Source organism: Sarcophilus harrisii, chromosome 2 (assembly GCF_902635505.1).
Source record: "Sarcophilus harrisii chromosome 2, mSarHar1.11, whole genome shotgun sequence".
Taxonomy (NCBI): Eukaryota; Metazoa; Chordata; class Mammalia; order Dasyuromorphia; family Dasyuridae; genus Sarcophilus; species Sarcophilus harrisii.
In genome coordinates, this window is record NC_045427.1 from 82,323,917 (window position 1) to 82,341,669 (window position 17,753).

Genomic DNA, 17,753 nt, shown 5'->3' on the forward strand with positions numbered 1-17,753 from the left:
AAAATGAAATGATATTTGTAAATCATGGATCACAGTGCTTGGCATGTGGTAGGAACTATATAAATGCCAGCTATTATTATTGCATATATACACACAAACGTATGCATAACATTTTTGGGTATATATGTATATATACACATACATGTATAAGCTGTTTAAAGAAAAAAGAAAATAAAGAAGAAATGTATAAAGGAAGAATCAGAAACAAATGCAAGAAATCCTGAGAGGAAACCTCAAAAAGATTACAGCTCATGGCCTAGAACCAAACCTCTTAATTCAACTATGGGTTGGTAGGTTCAGTTTTTGGGGGGCTTTCCCCTCAAATCTCCTTTTTTGGTTCATGTCTTTCATCCAAAATTTCCCTGGGAAACTTCAGAATTTGGCCCATCCCCCCTAAGCTTTGAATATATGAATTTGGGTTAGATTCGCATAGCAAAAGGAAAAGCTTCCATGTAATCACTAACAGTTCAGTTCAGAACAGGATTTGTTACTGCCTCTTTTAGTTCAGATCTATTGATTTCATGGGGTATCAGTTGAGCAACTCAGGCAAGACTCTGAAAGAATCATACCTTATGAAAAGATAAAATTTATCAAGGAATTTCATATTTTATTCAACAGCCAAGACAAAAACCAAGTGCTCGTCAGTGATTTCAGTAAGAATTTTTATAGTTTGAATAAAGAGATGTAGTTATTCCAGAATTAAATCCTTGTTAATGAGGGCAATGAGAACTGTGGATGCTCTCTGTGGATATAAAGTGAAGGAATTCAAGAAAAAATTAAAATTAGAGAGAAATTAGGTCTATATCCCAAAGAGCTCATAAAAGGGGGGGGATGTTTTTTTGTACTCATCTATACAAAAATATTTATGGCAGTTCTCTTTGTGGTGGCAAAGAATTGGAAATTGAGGGGATGTCCATCACTTGGGAAATGGCTGAACATATGTGGCATAATGGGATATTATTCTTCTATAAGAAATGATGAGCAAGCGGATGTCAGAAAAAACTGGAAAGACTTACATGAACTGAGTGAAGTGAGCAGAACCAGAACATTGTATAGAGCAACAGCAACATTGTGTGGATAGTCAACTTTAATAGACCTTGTTCTTAGCAGCAATACGATGATCTCATGAAATGATTAATTATGATAGACTTGGCTCTTCTCAGCAATACATTGATCCAAGATAATTCCAATAGACTTATGATGGAAAATGCCATCCACATCCAGAGAGAGAACTATGGAGACTGAATGCAGATAGACACATATTATTTTTGCTTTGTTTTTTGGTTTCCTTTTTCTTTCTCATTTTTTCCACTTTGTTTTGATTTTTTTCACAAAATGACTAATATGGAAATATGTTTAAAAAGATTGTACATGTATAACCTATATCGGATTGTTTGCTTTCTAGGGAAGGGAAAGATAAGGGAAGGCAGGGGAGAAAAAATTTGGAACTCACAATATTATAAAAATGAATGTTAAAAACTCACTAACTAAATGAAGTGATCATAAAAAAAAAAAAAGAAAAAGAAAAAAAAAGACTCATGATGGAAAATGCCATGCAGAGAAAGAAATATGAATGCAGATTAAAGCATACTGTTTTCACTTTTTTGGTTGTTTTTTTCTTTCTCATGACTTTTCCCTTTTATTCTCTCTTTTCTTTCCCATGACTAATGTGAAAATATGTTTAATATGATTGTATGTGAAAAAAAAATATGATTGTATGTGTCTAACCTATATCAGATTGATTGCTGTCTTGAAGAGGGGTAGGGAGAGGAAGGGAGAAAAAATAAAATCAAAATCTTATAAAAGTAAATATCAAAAACTAATAAATAAATGAAAAAACTAGGTAGAAAATTGTGAATGTAATAAAAGAGAAGCAACTTTAGCTTAGAAAATCCCTGAGGAACTAGAGGAAACATTTTCTCTTTGGAGATTATAGCAAATAGTATAGATAATTTGAAAATAGAAGTGAATATAACCAAAAGTGCATGAATAAATTGGAAGACAGAATAGCAGATTATGAATTTAAAGTGGAAAAACAAAATCAGAAAATAACTGGAAAAAGATTGAGAAGCATTTAGAAATAAGTGGACAAATATCCAAATTATTGGAGTCTTAGAAAAACATCAAAGAAAGAAATCAGCTAATCACTCTAGTTCAGAAAATTCTTCACAACAGTTTCCCCAAATCATCAAAAACAAGTGACAACAAATAAACTAAAGAAAGTCATAGTATACCAGCAAGAAGAAACTTAAAATTCAAATTCAATTGGCACTTTATGATTTTTGCTGCAAAATTATTATGACAAATACCAGAATGTTAGTTCCCCAGAATGAAAAAAAAACCCAACAAAATAGGTTATGTAAAAAATATCAATGAGGGTTTCACCAAATTTTCCTCTAAAAATCTATAGAAAGTAAGAAAAAAAATAAATGGTGAAATATATAAAATTTAAAGACATGGATTCTCAACCCCAGAAACTATTTCCCAGCAAATCTATATATAAGGGATCAGGGCTATGATTCTTAGTCCTCATCTCTTCCAGCTTGGTTTATGCAGTCAGAGAATTTAGTTAATATGTTAACAAGATGTAAAATTCTGTGATCTTTTTATGAAGTATGAACACCTCTCTGATTGAGTCAAAGCTCAGTGTTGTAAAGTTGTAAACCCTTGAAGAGTCTTTTTTTTTTTTTTTTTAACCACCATTGGCTATGTAACTTTAAAAGGAAACTACTGAACCAGTAAGATACACTGTATCCAGCAGAGAACAGATGCAAGTAGCTTCAAAGAACATTACCCTTGAAAGAAGTGAATCACAGGAACTCAGTTGAGCATTTTGCCCAGCAAAAAGCTACATTCAGGTAGGGCTGCATAAAATTCTACAAACGTATCTCATTATACCTGTGCCTCATTACTATTGTGCTCTAAGTCTGAACCCACTTTTCCCAAAAAACTCTATGTATATTTGGGGGTAGAATATCCCCTGATTAATGGAGGAAGGTATTTTATAACTACTGTTCTTGCTATACCATTTGAGGAAATATCTTTGCTAAGAATTAATTTTTAGTCTTCTGGCTGATTGTTTACTGGAAATATACTGATGAGAATTGTTGAAATATAGTGTTATATAAGCAGACCCCTTTAGTAATTATACTTTGAGATGGAAGTCCAAATAGGTTCTACATTAATATTCTATCTCAAGGTAAAAGCTGAATATTTTGAAACAAAAAACCCTAAAAATTAATGTGGAAAATCCTACACCTTAAAAAAATTTAAAATAAGCAAGAGAGATACCTGGAAGAATTAAGTACTTGGGGATGAGATATTTATTAAGTGCTTATTATGAGTTAGGTACTGTGCTAAGTTCTTTACAAATATTATTTCATTTCATCCTCATAATAGCCCTGAAATATAGATATTATTATTATCATCACCATAATACAGATGAAGAAACTGAGTCAGACAGCAATTGAGTGATTTCACCAGTCACATATTTAGTAGGGGTCTGAGGTTAGATTTGAACTCACCTCTTTTTCACTTAGGCCCAGTGTTTTATCTTCTGTGCCACTCACTTGCCTTAAAACAAAAAGTTTTAGAGCCAGAAAAGACTCAATAAATTATCTAGTCCAGACTGTCTCAATTTTCAGATAAGAAATTGAAATTCAATGACAAAGATGCTATTTAATACAAAGAGTTAACATTATTTGCAATGAACAAACATTAGAATTGCTTTCACTAAAATGCATATAAATAGGAACATAGTCTTAGGAGTGTTAACTGCTATAATTTGGCATTTCAAAGCAGAAGTATTACTGTATTCAGATGACATGATTGTCTGCCTAGAAAATCCAAGAGCTCGATAAAAATTAATTGGAACAATTATTTTAGTAAGCATATGAAAAAAAAAGCACAAAATATTGATCTTTTTATTTTACTAACAAAAATTACAAATATTTGATAGAGAAATGCTATTAATAGTAATGATAAGATACATCAAGTAATTAGTCATGAACCTATAAAGGACTACACAAAGATAACTTTTCAGCATTTTTATAGGAATAAAGGAATTGAAGAGAAAATCACTTGCCCATGGGTAGGTAGAGCAAAAATGCCAAAGTTTCACATTTATAGATTGAATGTAAACTTGATTAAATAAAATTTTAATTCAATTAAGATAAAAGGGGCTCCTTTGTGTTAGGTAAAACAATAATAAAATTTATATAGATAACATATTGACAAAAGTACTAAAGGTAAACAAAAAAAATTGCCCAAGAACAACTCATACTATTAAATTTCAAATATATTACAAAGGAGAAATAATCAAAATTATTTAATATCAGACGCAATAAGGATAGGAACCGGGCCTATTATATCATTGGTGTAGGGAAATTTTTAGATGAGAAATCTGAATGCAGCTCACTTTCTTTACAATGTTTACTCTTAAATCATGGCCTGGAACACTGAAAGGTACTGAGAGTTCAGGATCACACATCCAGTATATGACAGAGGAAGGGCTTGACCCTAGGGCCTGCAGACTCTAAGGAACCTCCTTATCCATTACAGCATCCAGGCTCTGCAATACTAGATGAAAATTAGTTTTGTGGAGAGAGTAGAAAATGCTATTATAGAATTAAATATATAAAAATTATTAGTGATTCATAACCCCAAATAATAAAACATTAGGAAATATTAATTTTTCTCCTGTGGGAGTTCATCTTTAATAAACAATAATTATTTAGATATATTTCTTACAAGCAGCTAGTTGTTTTCAGTTTTGTTTTCTACTCTGTTTTACAAACTAACTTCTTTTTCTTGGTGAATTCAGTCCATTAACATTCAAGATTATAATTTGCATGGTTTTTCCTGAAGTACTAGCCGTGGAAGCAAGATCTGCCTTTGAGTCAGAAGTTATATGATCATGGGCAAATCGCTTAAACTATTAGTATTCCATATAACTATAAAATTACAATTTACAGATGAGTTGCCTATCTGCATTTGTGATAGAGTTCCTACACTGGGAATCCCCATAACTAATGAAATGATAGGTCTAGACTTTTTTTAAATAGAAAGATTTCTGTTAGAAATGCATGCATATCCACACATATCCCCTTTCTATTATATAAAATAATAGTACTTGTAATTGTATTTTTTTAAAATATGATATTATTTTTTATATTAATATCTTTACCCACACTAAATCATAGATAAAATTTATCTTATTTTAAATCTTAATCTCTTTCCCTTTCCCTTTCTATACCTCCCTCCTTCCCAGTGCAGATTCTGGGATTTTGCCTTAGCTTATATTATTTAGAAATTATTGAACCTTCCTTTCCTAACTCAGATAAAAATGTGGCTTAAGGATTACCTTTACTCTACCATTTGCATGTCTTTGTTTTATTAAACTTAACTTATGGATTAATTTTTTAAAATGCTACTTCTCTCTCCAACCTGCCCTTATGACATAAATTTATATTGTTTTCAAGGGATTTTTCTCCAAATTCCGATCCTTGTTTTTTTTGTTTTGTTTTGTTTTGTTTTGTGTGTGTGTGTGTGTGTGTGGGGGGGGGGAGATTGGTTGTTGTTTTTTTAAACCAATGATCCTTATATCAGATGTAACTAACAAGTTAAAATTGATTTAATATCCTTACATCATAATGACATTAGGATAATCTATGCTCTTTATTTACTTCATTTCTAGATAATTTTACATTTTATTTGCTCAGGAAATTTGTATATTGAAGCTTCCTAAGTTCTAAATCTCTTGGGAAAGAATTACATTTCTAACCTCACTGGAAAATGGTCTTCCCATTTCTCTTATTTATTATTCTTTTTGAGTAACATTTTGCAATTCAAAATGTTATTTGTTGATAACAAATTGCTCCATCCTGGTTGGTTGCAGAACTCTTCATTTCGACATTGAAGCTGTAGAACTTGATAACTATAGGGACGAGTTAAGTTCAGGATCTGTCTATATCTGTATCCTGTGAGTTTTATCTATTTGCAGGTTGTCCTGTTTTCATTTCTGGACAACTTTTTTTGTATAATTTCTTTCAGTATCTCTGTCTGTCTCTGTCTCTGTCTCTCCTTTCACCCCTCCTTCTTTTCTTTCTTTATACACACATTCTCTCTCAATTGGAGTTTTGATTTTGGTCTGGACCTATGATGGGAGACTTCTCATATGGAAATTCATTCCATTAATCATCAAATAAACAACTTATCTATAACTTACAGTTTAAGATTTTTTTTTTTTTTTTTTTTTTTTTTTGCTGAGGCAATTGGGGTTAAGTGACTTGCCCAGGGTCATACAGCTAGGAAGTGTTAAATGTTTGAGGTTGCTTTTGAACTCAGGTCCTCCTGTCTTAAGGGCTCGGTTCTCTATCCATTGTGCCACATAGCTGCCCCTATAGTCTAAGATTCTAAGAGAGTTACTTGGGACATTGAGAGGTTGTGATCACACAGTTAGCATGTATCAGAAACAACACTTGAATTTAAGTTTTTCTCTTCTAAGACTAGTTTTACTTATTAAATCAAGCTTTTAAAAAATTTAATAGTAATTAATTGTATGCTCCTTTTTGTTCTCTCATTTTTTAAACTTTTGTTTTCCTATGAATTTCTTTCTATGAAACTATTCTTTTTATTTTCCCCTCTAATAAAATTTCTTTTGTACTTTTGTTATTTTGGTACAGGGACAGCAAGGTATAATCATGTATATTCAATCCATCATCTTGTCAAGGAATTGTTACTTAATAAAATATTGAGGAAATTGCATAATAGTGAGTGTGGAGGGAAAGAGTTCATATCTATACCATGTCACATACTACAAAAAGTTAAAAATGTATCAGTGATGTAAAGATTTTAGAAATCATAACAAAAATCAAAAGAAAAAGGGAATAGCATCTTTATATCATTTGTGGAAAGAAGAATATTTTTTCTGTTGAACAAATGGAAGCAATTATCAGAGACAAAATAGATGGATGTATTTACATACAAGTAAAATGACTTTACATAACAAAAAGCACTATTTCCAAAATAATAAAAAATAATTTAAAAAATCATTGTAATACATACCTCTGATAAAAATCTTATATTCTTCTTACAGCTCTAAGAAATTGATACAAATACATGAGTAATACCCATTTCCCAATGGAGGAAAAATGATGAAATAAATGATTGCAGAAGAGAAAATATGAATTTTTAATAATTACTTAAAATTGTTTAAAGGTGGGAATAATGAGAGAAATGTAAATTAAAACAAATTTAAGGTATAATAATAAAATTGTCAAAAATAGTTTAAAACAATAAAATTCAATATTGCTGAATTATGGGACAACAGGTAATCTATTACATTCTAGTTGAATTGAATTGATTCAATTTTTTGGGAGAGCAATCTTTATAATTATTTTGAAACTTATTACAACAATTTACATTTACATAATGTTGTAAAGTACATTCCTTAGAACGGTCCTGTGAGATAGTGCAAATATCCTGAGGAAACTGAGACTCAGAGTTTAGCTTATTTGCCCAAGAATACTCAGTTAGTAAATAGCTGAATCAGTATTCAAATCCACTTCTACATCTACTAGATTTCTCTATCTACTTTACCATTATGCTTTTAAATATATTTGTTCCAGTATTCCCACTATTGGAACTAGATAATAAAGTTATTGGGTTTTTAAAATTTAATTTAATTTTAGTTTCAGTTCCAAATTCTCTCCCTGCTCCCTTCCTCTACTCCCTTCCTCACACTGAGAAGGCAAGAAAAACAAATGCCCATTATAAATATACATACTCATGTAAAGCAAATTTTATTATTATCCATGTCCAAAAAGAGAAGCAAGGAAGGAAAGAAGCGGGGGAGGAAAAAAAGAAGGAATGATACAGGGAAGGAGGGAAGATGATAGGAAGAAAAGAAGCAAGGAAGAGAAAATATGTCTCTGTCTGCACTTAGAGTCTACCACTTCTCTATCTGAAAGTGAGCAGAATGTTTCATCCCGAGTCCTATGGAATTGTGGTTGGTCATTACATGGATCAGAATACTTAACCTATTAGGAATATATTGCAAAGAGATTTTTAAAAGAGGAACAGAACACACACACACACACACACACACACACACACATTTTTATACAGCTCTCTTTTTTGTGGTAACAAAGATTTAGAAATTGAAGGGATGTCTGTTAACTGGGAAATGATTGAACAAGTCCTGCTATGTCAATGTGATGGAATATTACTGTGCTGTAAGAAAGGCTGAAGGGGATGGTTTCAGAAAAAACTTGAGAAGACTTGAAGTATGAATTAGTACAAAGTGAAGGAAGTAGAACCAAGAGAAGAACTTATATGATAACAATAGATAATCAACTCTGAAAGACTTAGGGTTATTATTTAGAAGGAAAAAAGAGTGCTGCACAAAACTATTTGTGTTCTAAGTATAAAAAATTATAAACACCTTTTATTTTTAATGGAGAATAGATGAATAAATTTTTGGTTATATCAGTGAAATTCCTAAAATGTTTCCTCCTTCAGAAAATCTTTATAAACTGATTTGAAGAGAAAAGAATGCTTGTTAACTTCAACTTTTTTGCTCACAATTCTCCTCTCCCCTCTACTTCATGCATACTTTGACACCCCAGAAGGGACAGAATGTAAATATAGGGTGGACTCAAAGCTGTCTGGAAAAAGCTTCATTGAAATATCTATATATTTCTCTTTCTCTCTCTCTTTGACTCTTTCTCTCTGTCTCTTTTTTTCTTTTTCTTTCTGTCTCTTTCTTTCCCTCTATTTCCCTTTCTTTCTCACCAGGAATGTAAATAAATAGGAGGGAAAAACAGTTCTTGTCCCCCGAGTCTTGTTTTGTTTTGGAGTTTTTCTCTTTCCCAATCATCTATATGAAATAACAGATGAGTTTTGGAATTGAAACTCTTAGGGACTCAGAATCTTGCCCTTGGCAGTTAGTGGGAAGACAACTTCTAAAATGAATACTGACTGAGGATAGTTTAACCTGTAGAATATAAACAGCAAGATTATATAGGTTTCGTGACCCTAAGCTAGGGAGAGATCTCTCATGGAGATGCTGGCCTCACCAAACAGGAAATATGGTTCAAAAAATAGAATTAAGCCAGAATCACCTAACAAGTATATTTTAAATATTTTTTCTTTTCTTTAAAACAATATTTATATACTTCCAATCAACAAAATCTGCCTTCCCTTTCTCTTCCTTTTAATAGAGAACAAAAAAAAACCTCAAACAAAACCCACATTATAAATATGAATAATTAAGCAAGACAAATTGCTTCATTGACCACGTCTTAAAAAACTGATGTGTCATTATGTACTGTGAATCTTCACATCTATACTAGGAGTTAAGTATCAGTTTTCTGGATTTGTGGTTGGTCATTATACTGATTAGAGTTCCTAATTCTTTCAAAGTTGTCTTTACCATGTTTTGTTGTTATACAAATTGTACTCTGTATTCTGTTCATTTTCACTCTGTATCAGTTAATAGAAGTCTTCCCAAGTTTGGCCAAAATCATCCCCTTCATCATTTCCTAGAGTACATAGTATTCCATCCTATTTATATACCCTAACTTTTTTAGACATTCTCCAATTGATAATCATCTCTTTAGCTTTTCATTCTTTGTCACTCAAAAGGAAGTAGAAATATTTGTATATGTTCCTAGAGTTTGTTTCATTTAGTACTGATCCCTCCAGTAATCTACCTCCTTCTAATTTCACTTCTCACCTTTCCCTCCAATTTTCTAAGTTAAATATATTTCTGTATGGTAAATAAGCATCTATTAAGCATTCACTGTGTGTTGGGCACTGTGTTAAGGTTGGCAATATAAAGAAAGGCTAAAACAGTCTCTATTCTCAATATGCTCATAGTTTAATTAAGGAGACAACATGCAAATAATTGTATGAAGATATAGATCAATTGGGGGTAGGCACCAGAATTTAGGAAGATTGGGAAAGTCTTGCAAAAGGTGAGATTTGAAAAAAACCAGGGAAGCCAGTAGGCAGAGATGAAGAGGGAGGGAGTTCTGGGCATAAGAAACAGACTGTGAAAATACCCAAGGTTGGGAGATGAAGTGTCTAATACTGAAGAATAGCAAAGCAGGCCAATATTATTAGATCAGAGTATGGGGAGGATGGGAGGAAGGTGGAGAGGTAGGAAGGGTTCCTATTATGAAGGGCTTGAAAAGACAAACAGGATTTTATATTTGATCATAGAGGCAATAAAAGGGCCCAGTTAGCTGGCAGAAGCTCTGGTTCATATTCCAAAGAGTTTGGCTTGAGGCAAAGAATCTCCTTTTGGAAAAGAAAAACCATTGTGGCCAGAATATGAGAAAATAGATCACTATTTGTGGAGAGAAAGGTAGGAAGGGCTTTTCTCTAGTTGGATAACAAGGTATATTAGGACTTCTGTTTTCTGAAAGACTCGTTAACAGGGAAAGACTCAGAGCTGTAAATCACAAGAGCCATGAAGGAGCCCCCTCATTCTCTTATGAAGATGATAGAACACCTCAGTTAAGGACTCCAGTGGAAACTGGAAACTGGAAGCAGAGAATTCAGAGACTTAGTAACAATGAACAGCAGTCACATGAAATGAACAGAAAGAATATCATGAAAACACCATGAAACTTGTAGAGACTGAGAGAGCAGAGAGCTATTATGATGGCTATTGCTGTTGTAAAACAGTGGTGTCAAACTCAAATTCTTTCTTTTTTAATCAATACATTAAAATCAGATAAGAACCATATTTTATTTCAAAATAGGACTGACTTTTTTTTATTTTACCCAGGTCTTAATTTTTGTTATTCTCTCTCTCTCCTTGTGTTTTTCCCTTTCCTCTCTCCCTCCTTTCTGCCTCCTTCTTTCCTCCTTCCTCCCACCCTCTTTCTTTCTTTGCTTTCTTTTTTTGTCCTTCCTTCCTTCCTTCCTTCCTTCCTTCCTTCCTTCCTTCCTTCCTTCCTTCCTTCCTTCCTTCCTTCCTTCCTTCCTTCCTTTTCCAATCTCACACCTAGCAGCTTGGCCTTTCTCATTTTCCCTTTCTGCAGAAAAGCAAGAGGGTCTGGGTTGAGGGTCGTGAAGATATCCTGAGAAATGACCCTTTAAGGGAATGATATGATTTATTTGCTCCCTGGGTCACTGGAAAACTTGGTTTGCAGTCTAGGACCAGGAAGGGATTTGTATCAGGGAGATTTCTTTGAAGCAGATATCCAAAAAGGGGACAGAGAAGTGGTGCTATTGGTCCTAAATTTGAGAGCAAGATGTGAAGAAACCAGGCTGTTTTCTCAGGAAGTGGAAATAGACAGTAGTAGCTCTAGCTCCAACTGGGGATTAAATCTGAAGAAATATGGATTCTGGATTAAATGGGCAAGAACTAGACCTTGGGTTTTTATGCCAAACTGTGTTGAGGTAAAATGTGGAACCATGTTGTGTACCTGTGATTTGCCTACCTTCAAGGTGTATGAACCCTAGATTCTTTCAACACTGAAGTCATTTTTGTACCCTAACTATCTAACTGAGCTGTGCTAACAACACAGGGGAGTATTTAACACTAATCCTTCCCTTTCCTCTTTCCTCCCCTTCCCCCACTGTTCTGGCAGTTCAAAGATTAATCCCCACCCCCTCCCCATCAACCCCCAGCCTGATCTGTTCCTAATCAGTCTGTCAGGCAGACCCTTACTCAGTTAGACCATCCGTCTGTCATTGGTTGTTGAGTACCTTATGGGGGCACAGTTTGCTTCAAGGATGTGGTTTTTGGAGGAGACTCAAGAAGAAATGGATTAATGGAATAATCACATCACCCAAATTGGGAGGTACTGACATGCACTTCCTCATTCCAGAAGCAGCAGCCCCATCTCTCTGTCTTTCTCTCAGCCCTTCTTCCATTAGTCTCCCCCCACCCTCGTCTCCTCTGTATTTCTGTCACTATCAGGGACCCAGTGAATCTGGGGATAGGGTGAAGGACAGTAGGGCTGGAATTCTTTCTCCTCTTGCTACAAAAGCATCTTCTTTCCACAATGTCTAATGGTGAAATTTGAGAAATGTTTTTTTTTTCAGTTCCAAAATAATACTGCCTTTCCTTCCCAGCCTTTTGTCCCTGCCTCTCCCATTCCTATTTTGCCTCTGGGATTCTGCTCTCTGAGGAGAGAGGAAGCTATGTCTTTGCCAGAGTGTATGTTGGTGTCTGGAAAAGACACTGATACCTTGGGGCCATTAAGAAACATTTATTAACTATTGTGTGCCAACCCTGGGGATACAAAGAGAAAAAATAGTGCATTCATTCATTCATTCATTCAATCAATCAATTTATTACACCCCCTCTGTACTTACTTTCCCAACTCCCACTCAGAATGACAGGCTAGTTTTCCAGAGTGCAGCTTACTACTTCTCCCCTTAAAGTTCTAGGGATAGTCTTAAGGGATTGGGGTTTCTATTACTATTGCTCATAAACCCTCATTTGATATCCCCCCTTAATATCTATTAATAAGTTGATATTAGTATTTACAAAATATTGAAAAAGTATAGCAAGAACAGAATAAAAAAATTCCCATTTCCCCTTTCCTATCAACTAAAGGTATATACTTCCTTTAGGGAGAGTGGGCTCAATTTTAAAGTACAAAGATACAGGGAATACATGTGGCTGAATATATAGTATATCCTGACCCTTAGAGACCCATCTTGGAATCTTCATTAAATTAATGGAATCAATGAAAGTTGCTTATTAGCTCAGCTGGTCAACTCCTTGAAGTGTCTGAGCTCATGGTTGAGTTGGGTGAAACAGATTATCTGGAAGTTGTACTGATTCCTCACTGGATTTAGCCATTGCTGCTATGGCTTTAGAACCCCCATTATTAATGGGAGGGACCTTAAATAGATTTGATATCTGTCTTAGGCTCACCGGTAGCTTGGGTGTTCCAGTCTCAGGGCACTCATTCACCTAAGATAAAACCAGAAGAAAATACAACAGGAAAAGTGCCATAGGTTTATGGACACATGGTAATTAGGTGGAAGATAAAGGCTGGCTGCTCATACTAATCCTCCCACTTGAGATCTATCATAGAAGAGATCCAAAGATCATCTGATTAAAGTTTCTGTATTCATATTCAGTTCTGGCTCCCCTTGTACTGAGTCATTAGTCCATCTGGCTTTTTAGCTAACCAAGACTTTTCATTCAGTCACGTTTTGCCCTTCAGTCATTATGTGCAGAAACTAGCACCCAAATTCCATGTGTTGGATTGTCAGTAGGCAGAGCATATTAAACATGCTCCAACGCTTAGACCCCCATCCATCACAAACAAAGCATTAGGGGCAACTAGATGGCAAGGTAGATAAGAGTGGAGGATCTGAGTTCAAATCCAGCCCCAGGCACTTAACACTTTCTAGATGTGTGACCCTAGGCAAGTCACTTGACCCCAATTACCCAGTTATCCCCACAATCCCCCCCCAAAACCCAGCAATGTAATAAAGCATTAAAAATGATTCAACAAGTATTTATTAAGTCCCAACTATGTTCCAGGCACAATGCTAGACCCTGGAACTTCAAAGTAAAAATCCAGCCCAGTCATGCTTCCATTCATTCAATAGGTATTTCATTCACTTATGCTAGATGCTGCTAACTGTTGGGATAGTGAGGAAAGATTAGGGGATGGGGGAGGGTGAGAAGGGATTTTAGAGGACTGATGGCAGAGATACTTCCATGTTATTTTTTTAGTACAAAGATGATTGGATTTGGAATCAGGATCTGGACCACTAGTTTCTTGATCTTTGGCAAACTCTTCATCCTCATGGTTCTATATTCTCATTTGTAAAATGAGAGATGTTGACATAATTGATCTTTAAGGTGCCTTGAAACTCTTTATCTTCCTACGATCCCCTTCAAACTTGAAATCAGGGGTTTTTAACTTTTTTTTGGCATCAGAGACTCTTTTGGCAATATGGTAAAGCCAATGGACTTATTTTTTTTTCAGAATAAAAATTTTAAAGCAAAATAAAATTACAAAGGAAATAAATTCTAATGAAATACAGACATGCTTTTTTCTCCCAACCATGTTTATAGGCTCCTGAAATCTATCCCAGAAGCACCACCACCCCCTCCCTCCTCAGATTAAGAACCTCTGTTCTAAACTCTCTGATTGTATCACCAGCCCAGAGTTGGGATGGTCCCAGTTACAACTCTTCTCCTTCATCAAATCCTCACGGCCTGTCATTCTCCTGGGGTCTCTTGTGCCAAAGATAGTTCATCAGCCCACTAAGAGGTTTTTCACCCTTGGGAGAAAGGGGGAGAGGTGGACAGGATGAGGTGGAAGAACTGTTTCCAGAGGCAAAAGGACCCTCCTCCTGGGGAGCCCTGTGCCAGTGGGCCCTTATTTAATTCCTCAAGAATGTACTAATGTTCCCGCCCAGGGGAGCAGGTCCCAGCCTGACTGAGCCCCACACCAAACCCCAGCCAGCAACCGATTGAAAAAGCTCTTCTGCCAAGCTCAGTGTGGGCTGACCACAAACAGAGCCAGCTCAGGGAGGGAAGTCAGGATTCATGGCAATTCCAGAAGTCTGTGCTCTTGCCTAGTGTGTCTGAAGCTCATGTCAAATGGTGAAGAAAAAGTAATCTGGTGTCACGGAATAGGTAGTGGGTTAGAAGTCAGGAGGTCTGGCACTATCAGTATATTTTTGAGCAAGCCACTTCTGAGCTTCAGTGGCCTCATTGTGTAATTATTGGATGATCTCTTAGGACCTTTCTGGCTCTAGATTTGAGGCAGAATAGTTCACAGAACCATAGACTGTTGAGGTTGGCAGGGACCGTAGGGATCAAAACTGGGAATGAGGTGGTTTAATGGAGAGTTTGCTGGATTAAGGGTCAGGAAAGACTTGAATTCCAACTCCTGCTCTAACATTTACCAGCTGTATGACCAGAAGCAAGTCTCTTAATTGCTTTCAGCCTCAGTTTCTTCATCTGTCAAATGGGAATAATACTGTACTAACTACCTCACGGGGTTGTTCCAAGGATCAAACAAGCTGATACATGGAAAACACTTTGCAAAGCCAAAAAATATTAGATAAATATTAGTTATTATTAAATGTAATGTTCTCATTTGATAGATTAAGAGACTGAAACTCTGGGAAACTAAATGATTTCATCAAGGTAGCATTTGGAGAAAGTAGCAGATTATCACTCAGAGCATCTGATCCTCCATCTGGGTTTTTTTTTCCTGTTCTATTAAATTATTTTTCATTTAGACTCCTAAGTCATTTTCTTAAAATATCTACCTAGACCAGACCTTTCACAGAGCACTCCCCAACCTGAAACTTTAGGAAGTTAAATCAGTGCCCAAAAAGTCTTTGCTGATTCCCCTTTAGAATCTAATCTCATGCTTAGTATTGTTGTGTACACAAGAAAAAATAAATCTGTATCTTAGAGAAACTCGCACTCTAGTTTGGGAGGCAAGACATCTGATATTATTAGAGAACAACGTAAGATATAATTAATAGTTACCTGTGTGGTTCAGACAATAGAAAGCATTGTAGGAGGTCAGAAGAAAGAGAGATTAGTGTTGTCAAAGTGGCAGTATGGGTACAGTCAGAAAAGATACTGGATTTTGAGTTACAGAGCTTGTGCTCAAATTTCTCCTCTGCTATTGGCAACTTGTGTTGTGTTGTTGTTGAATTGTTTCAATTATTACCGACTTTCTGTGACTCCATTGGGGGGTTTTCTTGGCAAAAATGCTAGGTTGATTTTTTCTTTACCAGTTCATTTTACAGTTGGGGCAAACAGAGTTAAATGACTTGCCAAGAGTCTCACAGCTAATTAATGTCTGAAGATGAGTCTTTCCTACTTCAGTCCTTGTACTCATATTCTATCTACTTGGTCACCTAGGTGCTCTTTGATCTTGAGTGAATCATTTAGTGTCACTGAATTTCGAGTCAAGTCAACAAGCATTTTGTTAAATATTTACCATGTGCCAAGCAACAACCATGGTGTTAAGTATAAGAAATACAAATATGAGCAAAAATTAAAATGGCCCCTGTTCTCAAGGAGCTTCTATTTTAATGGGAGAAAATTACATTTAAAAGGGAAATGAAAAGCTTACAAATAAGAGAGATGCCCACACTATGGCATTGTGGCCAATTCTGGAGATTGGAAGGTGTTTGGTTTGGGCCCTACCCCAGAAAGGAGGGTCAAGAAAGAAGTACCAATGGGAGAAAGGAGCTCAAGGGGCAGTGGGAGAAGGCTGAAGTATGGCAGTAAGGTTTGGTGACTTCAGTCTCTTCCCCTTGGCTTGGATGATATTCCTGACATTCATATAGCACTTTATGCTTTACAAAATGCCTATGCGTGTATGATTTTGGTGATTCAGAGTCAAGGCAAGTGATATGGGGAGAAGGTAGGTAAGAAAATGTGGAGAAACCAGAATCAGTTTCTCCTTTGGGTCATGTTTAGATTTTTTTTCTTTTTTTTACTTCTCCCAAATTTCAACCCCAATTATTCCTGACACTAAGAAACCTTTATGTTAGCTTGAGGCCAGGTCTTTATCAATAGGAAAAAATGGAAAACAGATGGGGCCTGGGAAAGGCTGCTCAGGCTGCTTCTGAAACAAGACTCAGGAATTGGGCCCCCCCAACCCAAAGCTGGTCCCTCAGCTGTGAACCCTGGCCTTGGAAGTCCTGCTCTGCTGGAAACAGCCCAGTGTTCTTAGTCTGAACATCTTTGTTGTCATCCTCAGAAATCCTTTAGTATCTCTGCAAAACAACTGGATGGTGTTAGTGGTAAGAGTTTGGGTAGGAGTAGGAAATAAAGGGAACCCTAGGAAATCTTCATAGGATTTAGAAATAAGAGGGACCTTACAGATGAGGAAATAGGCCTAGTCAAGTCAAGCTCTTTAATAAACCAAGGGGGAGGAAGGAGTTCCACCCAGTTCAGGACAGTACTGTGCGTTTAAAAGATTTCGGTAGATAAATTACAATCATCTATTAAGTACCTATTATGTGTCAGGCACTGTGCCAAGTGCTTTATAAATATTATCTTGTTTGATCCTAACAACAACCCTGGGAGGTATTCATTCCCATTTTACAGGGGAGGAGACTGAGATAGGTCAAATGGATCATGTAGCCAGTAAATGTCTGAGGCCAAATTTGAACTTAGTCTCCCTGATTCTATGACTCCAACGCTCTACTGTACCACCTACCTGGCTTTCCTGGAGAAAATGGGGAGAAGGGGACTTGACTTGGCTATTTATGGACTCAGAGACAAGTCCTCTGTATTTTCTTTGGAGTAAAACAAAATGTGTCTTATATTTGATATTTGGTTTATTTGCATTAGTCTGCTCTATGTTTGTTAGTTTTGTTAAGTGTAAGATATTGCCCCTTTCTCAAGTGGACATTTTGTTTACTGAAAAGGGCAGAAAAGGACAGTTATTTGAGAAAAACAAAGAAAAGTAACTTGAGGAGGAACACAAACTGCTCTGAAAGGACTTGAAAGAAAAACAGTCCCCCAGAGGCAAAAGTACTGACTTATGGTAAAGATAGCCACAGGAGAATTGCTGCTAATGCTATTAATTTATCTATGATTGTTTTCAGGACATGATAATTTTCCGATGGGGAATTTTAAATCAAAGAATTTGTGTGTGGGAACCAATGCTTCAATTGTACATGGATTATGTCAAATCTGAGGAAAACGTGAATTCCACCTATGATAAGGGCATGTTACTCCACACAAAGAGAATCTAATTTGTAGCATGAATAACTGGAAGAGAAAC